The 9,130-nt window shown below is 40.1% G+C and overlaps 1 long non-coding RNA gene across 1 annotated transcript in view; it reads right to left on the reverse strand.

Annotated features, from left to right (window-relative positions):
• Positions 1-8,807, reverse strand: part of LOC107669778 (uncharacterized) — a 19,216-nt gene extending 10,409 nt beyond the window's left edge. The window contains exon 1 of the long non-coding RNA XR_001632034.1: positions 8,738-8,807. This is a non-coding gene — a long non-coding RNA (uncharacterized LOC107669778). The remainder of the gene's footprint in view (positions 1-8,737) is intronic.
• Between the last annotated feature and the right edge of the window lie 323 nt (positions 8,808-9,130).

Raw genomic sequence — 9,130 nt, forward strand, 5'->3', positions numbered from 1 at the left:
GGGATGTTTTCAGCTTCCAGGAATTGTGTACAGATCCTTGCAACATGGGGCCGTGCATTATCATGCTGCAACATGAGGTGATGGTCGTGGATGAATGGCACAACAATGGGCCTCAGGATCTCATCATGGTCCAAGTCTCCTGATCTCCTTAGACTTGTCCTGGTGTTCCTGTGTGTGTTATCCAATTACTTACCTGCATCCGATACCCGATATCAGCTCCTAGGAAAACCTTCCGTCATCTCACGCTCTCCAAAACCTGGTAACAGAGAACACCGTCATCAGTATCCTTGCTCAACTCAGTAAAGACTTCTTATCTGCCATTTATAACCTGCTTCTGCTATTCAATGACATCACGGTATCTCTGTGCATTCAAAATGCCATCAATAAAATACACCTGTGAGCATTTGCCCACTCAAGTCGGTTACGACGACGGACTGCAGTCAGGTCGAGACCCCGATGAGGATGGCGAGCATGCAGATGAGCTTCCCTGAGACGGTTTCTGACAGTTTGTGCAGAAATTCTTTGGTTATGCAAACCGATTGTTGATACATTAAGTATCATTTGCACCTTTTTACAAAGTTGTGTTTGAACTAAGAAGCTGATGTTTCCTTGAGGCTGCAGATCTGCTGAATATCCAATGGTCCCATAGCTTCATGCTTTATTTATTTTCTCTTTACTGCCTAAGCTTTAATCATGTTCCTATACCAACTGTATGCGTGTGTGTGTGTATGTGTGTGTGTGTGTATGTGTAGGTGTATGTTAGACTAGTTTAAGTGTTTATGTAGTTAATAAAGTCTTACTTGTATCACACCTGAGGTTGTTCATTTTTTGCTAATAATTGTAGTCCCTAATCATGCAGATTTCTGCTACATGCTAGTACATGAGTAGTATTGTACAGTAAGAAAGTTATTCATTTTGACTCAACCCAGTGTCAACGGTTATGATGTGACTCTTAAGTATACTTACCTTACGGAACGGAAAACAACAAAATAAGTATACCTGAGTATTTACAGTACATTTACATTACACTGGAAGTAAATAGATTTTTGGGGAACATGAAAGCAGAAATGTGGTTTATACATTTTTTTTTTAATCCCTTCCGTTAATTTCTGTTAAAATGTGTGTATTATTTGTTTGAGCTTGTTAATTTTATGGTGGTTTTAGAGATTTTGACTTTGTTACCATGACAAAGTTGTACAACTGGATATAACTTTACATATAAGTATTTTTTCGCACTAAAATCATGTTAATGTGCCTATTGTTCACATCTTAAGGCTCTACTATCGAGTCAGTATTTTATTGTTTTTGAATTGTCTTTATTCAATTTCATTGTAAGTGTTTTTTTTGTTGTTGTTGTTGTTGTTGTTGTTGTTGTTTTTTTATTTTTTAAGAAGAAAAGGAACAAACACTTTTGTGGTAATCAACATTATACCACAACTCCTGTTGATTCCAATGTGCTTGCCTAGAGTACAACCCCTTGTTTTTAAGTTGTTCACTTTTTCAGATGGTGTCTTCACAGGCATTCTTTTTCAAAGGGAAACTGTAGTGTTTACACAGTTTAATAATCATTACTCACCATGTTCAAGATATCTATGAGAAGAAGTGATCACCGTCTGACTGCCCCTGTGGGAGTAAAGATATGTGCTCATGATGAATTCATCTCTGGTAGTGTGAGTTCGGCCAAGGTCCACACCTCTTCACAGACCGTGGGCAGAACATATTAAATGCTGCGGTTGATTTCCCCAGGGAGTTCCTATATGTTGTTCACTGCTAAGGTTTAAAAAGGGAGTGAATTCCATTACAGCGTTTTGTCTGCCATACAATAAGCTGAATCTGACATTTTACCGATAGAAAATGTCACGTTGTCAATCATTAGACTTACACTGATAGTGGTCAGGATGTGTAAGTTGTGCTGAACAAAGGTCACAAACACCCACAGAAGTTCCTTTTTTTTAATCAGTAGGCCTTTCTTGAGCTAGAAACATGTTTGTGAATTCTGTGTGTCAAGCAATGCTGAAGTAAACTGAAGAATAATGTTTGTCCATTATCTTTTCAATCTTTGTTAATTTGCTATTCTTCAGAAAGAAGAAATTGACTTCACTCAACTGCACTCACTACAACAATTAGGCAGCACCCACAAGGGAAGTATTTAAATTGAACTTTAAAATTTTGTTGCATACAGCAGCAATTAATCAAGATAACTAGGCTGTACTTGTTGTTTCCCGAGGAATAATGTTGCATTTTGGGTTTCTTTTTAAGTGGCTGAAGGTATTGACAACAATGTTTTCATTGTTTCATCCTGCTCACAACAAGAAGAGCAGCATTGGAATGCTGTCCAAAGGGTCCTGCCTGGCTCAGTTCAGAATGTCAGTTGATTCCCGGTGTGCTTGTTTTTAAGCTTTAGTGTTACATATTTGACAGGCAGCTATGGTAGAAATGGCATGCCATAATTAGGCATCACAGCCAACAGCTGTCCATGGAGTACTCTGTCTGGAAAGGTGTTCTGTGAGTAATATTGTACTGGGCTGCCTGCCTGCCTCTTAATGTGAAATATCACGACATTCTGGTACTATTTTAAAAAAGAGATGACAAGCTTTTTGTGGAGACTTTATCAATTGCCTTATTATTTCTAAGTACTGCACTAGTGATGCCTGCATGAATGATATGATAGCTGATATGAATGATATTATTTATTTATTTATTTATCTATTATGTCTAACAGTTTTTGACACATAGTAGAATAATCTTTCAAACATTCGGTTCATGTAATTTGCTTTACATTTTTTTAATGCTTTGGGGTCTTCAAGCAAACCTACTTTGGGGTCTCACTAGACCCAAACAGTGCATGAGGGATAGTCGTTCACAACCAAAACAAGGCTTAAAAAAACAACCTTTTATTAAAATTAGTGTGTGTACATGTGTACTAAGAGACTCCAGAAACAGTGTTTAGGCAACCATGCAAATGACAAGGCAAATCTAACATGTTCCTTCAGTTTTCAGTTTTCATTCACAATTTGTTCATTTAAAAGATTTGTTCTAAAACACGGTTTCGTTCATTAAAGGGGTCATATGATGCTTTTTTAAAAGATCATTATTTTGTGTATTTGGTGTAACAGAATATGTTGACATGCTTTAATGTTCAAAAAACACATTACTTTTCAAATACTGTACATTATTGTAGGTCCTCTATGCCCCGCCTCTCTCAAACGCTTCGTTTTCTACAAAGTCCCTCCTTCCGACAAGCGCAGTCTGCTCTGATTGGCCAGCTGACCCAGTGCATTGTGATTGGCCGAACACCGCAAGCACTCGTCGGAAATGTAACGCCCCTTACCATAATCGCGAGCTTCATCTTTCAAAATAAATGTAAAGACAGAGCCCGAAAGGGGAACAGGGTCACGTGACAGACACAGTGATGAAGCTGGTATGTCTGTGCAGTACACAAGCCACGGTTAAGACAGCTGACACCACTTTGATGTGACCCTGTCTCTCTCTCTCTCCTTCAGGGATCTTATCTATGCACAATCAGCTTGTAACACTCCAAAGAGAAAGGAAAACTTGAAATCGCATCATATGACCCCTTTAAGAAAACATCATTACTGGGTGTTTTTGTTCAAAAGTGTATGATTGTCAAGATTATTTTAATATTTTGGAAATAAGTCTCTCACCAAGGCTGCATTTAGTTAATCACAAATACAGTACACACAGTAATTAACATTTACTGTAAGTTATTACAATTTAAAATAACTTAATATTTTTAAATATATAATTTATTCATGTGATGGTAAAGCTAAATTTGCAGCAAACTCCAGTCTTCAGTGTCAAAAATCATTCTAATTTGCTGATTTGCTGCTCAAGAATCTTCTAATTATTATTAGAGTTGAAACGGGTATGTTGCTTGATATTTTTGTTGAAACCATGATACTTTTTTCCCCCTGGATTATTTGATGAATGTAAAGTTCAAAAGAACAGCATTTATTAGAAACAGCAATATTGTGTTACTCAGTTTTGCTTGTGTTACTTCTCTCTCATCATCCAATATGTGTTTCTGTGCATCAATGATAAATGTAATACAAAATAAATAAATAAACAAGTTAATAAATAAACGACAGCAGTAACTGGAGGGCAAATAACATCCACAAATCCTGAAAAACTGTTACCACTTCGGAAGTTTTCTTTTCTTTGCTAAATCTATACTATAAACTAAAGACGTCTTGTCATTCTGGACCTTAACAGGTTTTGAACAACACAAATGGTCTTATTTCAACTCAAAGCAGATCTCCAAAGACTAGAAAGGCATGAAATCAGGCACTCTAAGTGTAAATGAATCCTCTGGCCATTGGTGTGCCAGGACAGAGGGCATGCATAGTATAAGTCCCCTACTGAGTCTCTGCCTCAAACCAGAAATCTGAGTTGCTGTTTTATCTTCATGTTTTTTCTTTTTTTTTTCATAAGCAATTTTGCTGAGATCCTACCAGATCTGACAAGAATTTGATCCATGTATCACATAACCCCTGTTGTGATATGTACAGCAGTGGGAATATGTGGTTATGGCCAATGAAGGCTTGGGGTACATAAATGCTGCTCTATGTACTGTACATAAGGAAGTATTAGTAATGCTAGTGAAATACAAATACATCATGTGGAATTATTTTTAACTATTTGATTCTGACACACTGTTATATTATTGCAATTGATAACATAGTATAAGCAACATGGACACTGTGTGTGAAATATTGACTGTCCTTGTTGCAGTTTAGGGATATTTTGTACTGTTAATGTCATTATTAGCAGCATTTGAATCACTTTGGGAGGTAATTTAGGTAATGGCTCACATAACCAAGCAAATTAGGCTGTGTTAACCTTTTTTTTATTTACTACAAAGTGTCATCCACCTTACATCTCTCAATTTTGCTAAGTAAAACATTTTTCCTTATTGTAATATAATTTTTTTTTATACTAATAGTATCGGCCAAGGGGCTGCCGATAGCAGCTGAATCAACTCGGGGAACCACATCTGATTCCTCCAGAGTGGGGCCACCAAGAGGAGTGAGCATCTGACTTCCCTGACCCAACTGATGGCCTGAGGAAGAAGGGGAACTGGAGGAAAGGCATACAGGTGAGCTCTCAGCCAGTTGTGGGCCAGGGCATCTCGATGTTTCGAAAAATAAATTGGGCAGTGAAAGTTGTCTTTTGAGGCGAAGAGGTGCATCTGTTGTGACCATCTTCCTTCTGGAGGTCAATCCCAATGGGTTGCCTGATTGAAACAGGCGAGGAGTTTTCCAAGGGGCCACAGCTCTGATTCAGCAGTGGGTTACCCTGAGATGAAAGCGTCCCAGGCGCCAAGCGTGGGACGGGACATGGGCTTTGAGCCAATACTGAAGAGGCCTCATGTGAAGCAGGCCCAGAGGAATTACAGAGGAAGCGGCCAACATGAGGCCGAGCATCCTCTGGAAAACCCTGAGGGGACGCGAAGTCCTCAGTTTGAAAGACGCCGCTAGCTGCTGAATAGTCAGGGAGCGTTCCGGCTTAATCCATGACCGCATTCATGCAGAATCACTAACTGTCCCCAGAAAGACCACTCACTGGCTGGTATACAAAGAGCTCTTGGTTAAATTCTCAACCCAAGCCGCTCCAGGTGGCTGAGCAGCAGCGACATGTGAGCGATGAGTTCCCGTTCTGATCTGGCTAAGACCAGTCAATCATCGAGGTAATTTAGAATGCAGATTCCTATCTTTCTCAGAGGGGAAAGAGCCACGTCTATGCAATTTGTAAAAGTGCGTGGGGCCAGAGACAGTCCGAGTGGTAGGACTGTATACTGATAGGCCACTACCTCAAATGCGAATCTCAAGAACGGTCTGTGATGGGGGGCTATCTGTATGTGAAAGTAAGCGTCTTTCAGATAAGCGTCTTTTTTATAGAAACCAGTCCTCAGGGCATACTTGCATATATGACCAGTGTTGGGCAAGTTACTCTGAAAATGTAGTCAAATTACTGATTACTGATTACTCCTTTTAAAAGTAATCACGTTACTGTTCTGATTACTTTATTTCAAAAGTAATTAGTAATTAGTAACATTACATTTGTTTTAGATATTTTATATTTGGATATTTCTATTTTGCGGGAGTCCCGTGAATCATTTTATTCTCCCGCATCCCGCACCCCGCACACACACACGAGTGTCTGCCTGCAGCAGCACTCGCCCATCTTGTCCCGCGCCGCACTCTGTTGAGTCGGGTCTCGCGGGAGAGCAGGTCTCTAATCCACTGGCACTTGACTCGACAGTGCATGTGCTACATCCTTTTTACAATCTCTAGATTATAAAACACTGCATTCTGTCGGCAATGTAATGCAGCAACAACGTATAGAGACCTCGGCTTGTAACTATACTCTAATTACTATTTTGAAAATTATAACGCGTTAGATTACTCCGTTAGTAAAAAGTAATCAAATAACAGTAGCACGTTACTAAGTAATGTGTTACTGCCCAACACTGTATATGACATTCATGATTATGAGGAGAGGAAAAATGCTCTTTTGAGTATGTAGGTCCACTATCACAGTGGTAGTTTGCATGGGCTCATACTGAATGGAAAGGACAGGCCCAGCTTCAATGGGGCTTCCATCACTCAATGTTAAGTGGAGGGATGGAGAGTGAGCATGAGACTTCTTCGAGTGAGTTCCAGCCTCGGCGAGAACTGACACTCTTCCTCTCTGTGTTTTGATGAGGACTGCTTCTGAGGCTCAGGGTCCAATGTCACTCTGGGGTGGGGACCTTGACGCTTTGGAAACAGGTAGAGTTTTGCCATCTAAGGGCGTTACTGAAGCCCAGGCTCAGGTTTAGGCTGGGACTGAGGCGGCACAGGCTTAGCAGGCTGCTGAAAGGATGGAGCCTTCTGGCAACGGGAAGTACTTCACTGGGGAGTGAAGTACGCGGGAGCTACACTGGCTTGAGTTTACTCTAGCCTGGTGTTTAAACCCCGCTGCTCTGCTGTTTCTTCCTCCTAGGGGAGAGTGGAAACGGGAGAGCGGAGAGGGGAGGACCGCCTTCATTAAAGAAGGCTACCAACGAGCGGAGATGGGCGAGACTCATGCTCTCGCAGTGAGAGCACTCCGTACTGGTGAGCGAAGCCTCTGAATGGGTTCCCTGTCCGAGTCACACTTGCAGCGCGACATTTGAAACAACGCCGCTGGAAATTTGCTCAGAAATTTGCTTAAATACACCGCATAGCCACAGGGGAAGGCTTCTGGATTCTTCCGCTACCGGGGGCTCCTTCTCATGGTGGTGAACTGCAGGCTGAGCTTCTTTCTTCTTCTTCGGCTTCTTGCTTGCAGAGTCAGCGAGGAGATGATCTTCGTCACTGAAGGAGAAAAATTCTGACAAAATGGCACTCTGAGCCAACTTATATAGTCGGCTCCTCCCCTTTTGGTTGGTTGAAGCGCCATTGGTTTTTACAGTTACATGAACGTGAACAAATCAGGCTTCAGTATTAGAGTAAACAGGAGTTGCCCCATAAGTGTCAGCGATGCAACGGGAGAGACCGTTCGAAAGGAAACTGGCTTTCCATCAGAAACAAATCTGACTTATCTTAATCTCTACATTTTCCTTATTGTCTTTCAACCCTGTGTTGTTATTGTTCTTGCAAGCTGAAATCCCCACCAGAAATAAACATTTGCACCGCATGGAGTGATATTTTGTCACATTTTTATTTTTGACGTATTTATTTATTTATTTTTTCTCTGATTTGATATGCAGCAGAGCGAATGCATGAGCTAAATATGACAAGAGCTCAAACATTTGGTTCTTGCTACATAATGTGACAGAGAGCAAGGGAATATCTCTCGGGTCTCCCTAATGACAACAAGAGATTTGATTTCAGTTTGAAGAGATGGAAGGGAAAGCTTGCTGCACGCTCCTGCTGATTGATTTAGTGGAAATAGAAACGTAATGTCTGACTCCCTTCACCATGCATCAGGCTTGTGCATGGTCTTCATTGTCAAAGCCCTGTCAATTCTCTATTCTGCATGCTGAAGAGAAGGTGCACTGCTCCCTTTGAAACTACTTTGTCCTTTTGGCAAGGATTTGTATATTCTGTATATTCTGTAGAGTAACTCTACAGATAATGTGAATAATTGGGAATTTAATGAGGCTTTTATGCACCACTGTGACATTTTGGCCTCCACCAGTGAGAAAAACTCTGTCCCTGTGCATGTGGATCATATACTTTAACTATGCACATGGGTTTTGACAGCAATATCAAGCAGTTAATTATTTCACGGATGGCGCTTGTACATCTGAATCAGTTGGATCTTATGAGGGTACTTTTCACATTCCAATCACTGATTGGAGGAGACTGATTGGAATATGCTCACAACACCAGCTAAACTCCCTCTTTCAAGCCGCAGATCCGGGCATGAAAGAGTACAGCCAATGAAAATAAATATAGAAATGTGCTTCTGTTCTAATTATTATTTAAATTCTGCACTCATTAGACAGCTACATCCAGTCACACATTCCTTATTGGCTGGAGAGCACATGGCAGGGCACTTATTCATGCAACCATTATAAAGCTGTGCAGTGTTTATTATAAATTATACATTTATATCCGTCAAACCATGTCCTCCACTTTATTTATTTATTTATTTATTTTTTAAATAATAACATTGCAAATGTTGGATGACAGCATAAATACCAAGAAAAATAAAAAAAATAAAAAAGAACAAAACACGCAAAGGACACAAGCAAGTAATTAATACTTCAGGGTAACTTAAAAGAAACATACAAATAAACTCCGGCAGCAAATTACCACACAGAACAATGCATCATCAATTTAAAACAATTATTTTAGAGCTTGGGCTATACTACTCCAATAAGTGACAGTTTGTATTCTAGCCCCATTAATCCTTGCAGTGCTGCGTTCTAAACAAACAATATAATGAAAAGACAGCAGCCAGAATCTTCTAAGATCCATGTCAGGAGTGAACCATTGCTGTGTAATTGTTTTTTTTTAGCAGCAGTGAAACCAGACATTAACAATCTTCTCTGAACTAATGTAAAGTTGTAGGAAGTCCTCCACTTTATTTTGCAGAGAAAGTTGACCTAGCACATTCAGCAATAGAGGTTGAATAAAAT

Source organism: Sinocyclocheilus anshuiensis, unplaced genomic scaffold (assembly GCF_001515605.1).
Source record: "Sinocyclocheilus anshuiensis isolate Anshui unplaced genomic scaffold, SAMN03320099.WGS_v1.1 scaffold752, whole genome shotgun sequence".
Taxonomy (NCBI): domain Eukaryota; kingdom Metazoa; phylum Chordata; class Actinopteri; order Cypriniformes; family Cyprinidae; genus Sinocyclocheilus; species Sinocyclocheilus anshuiensis.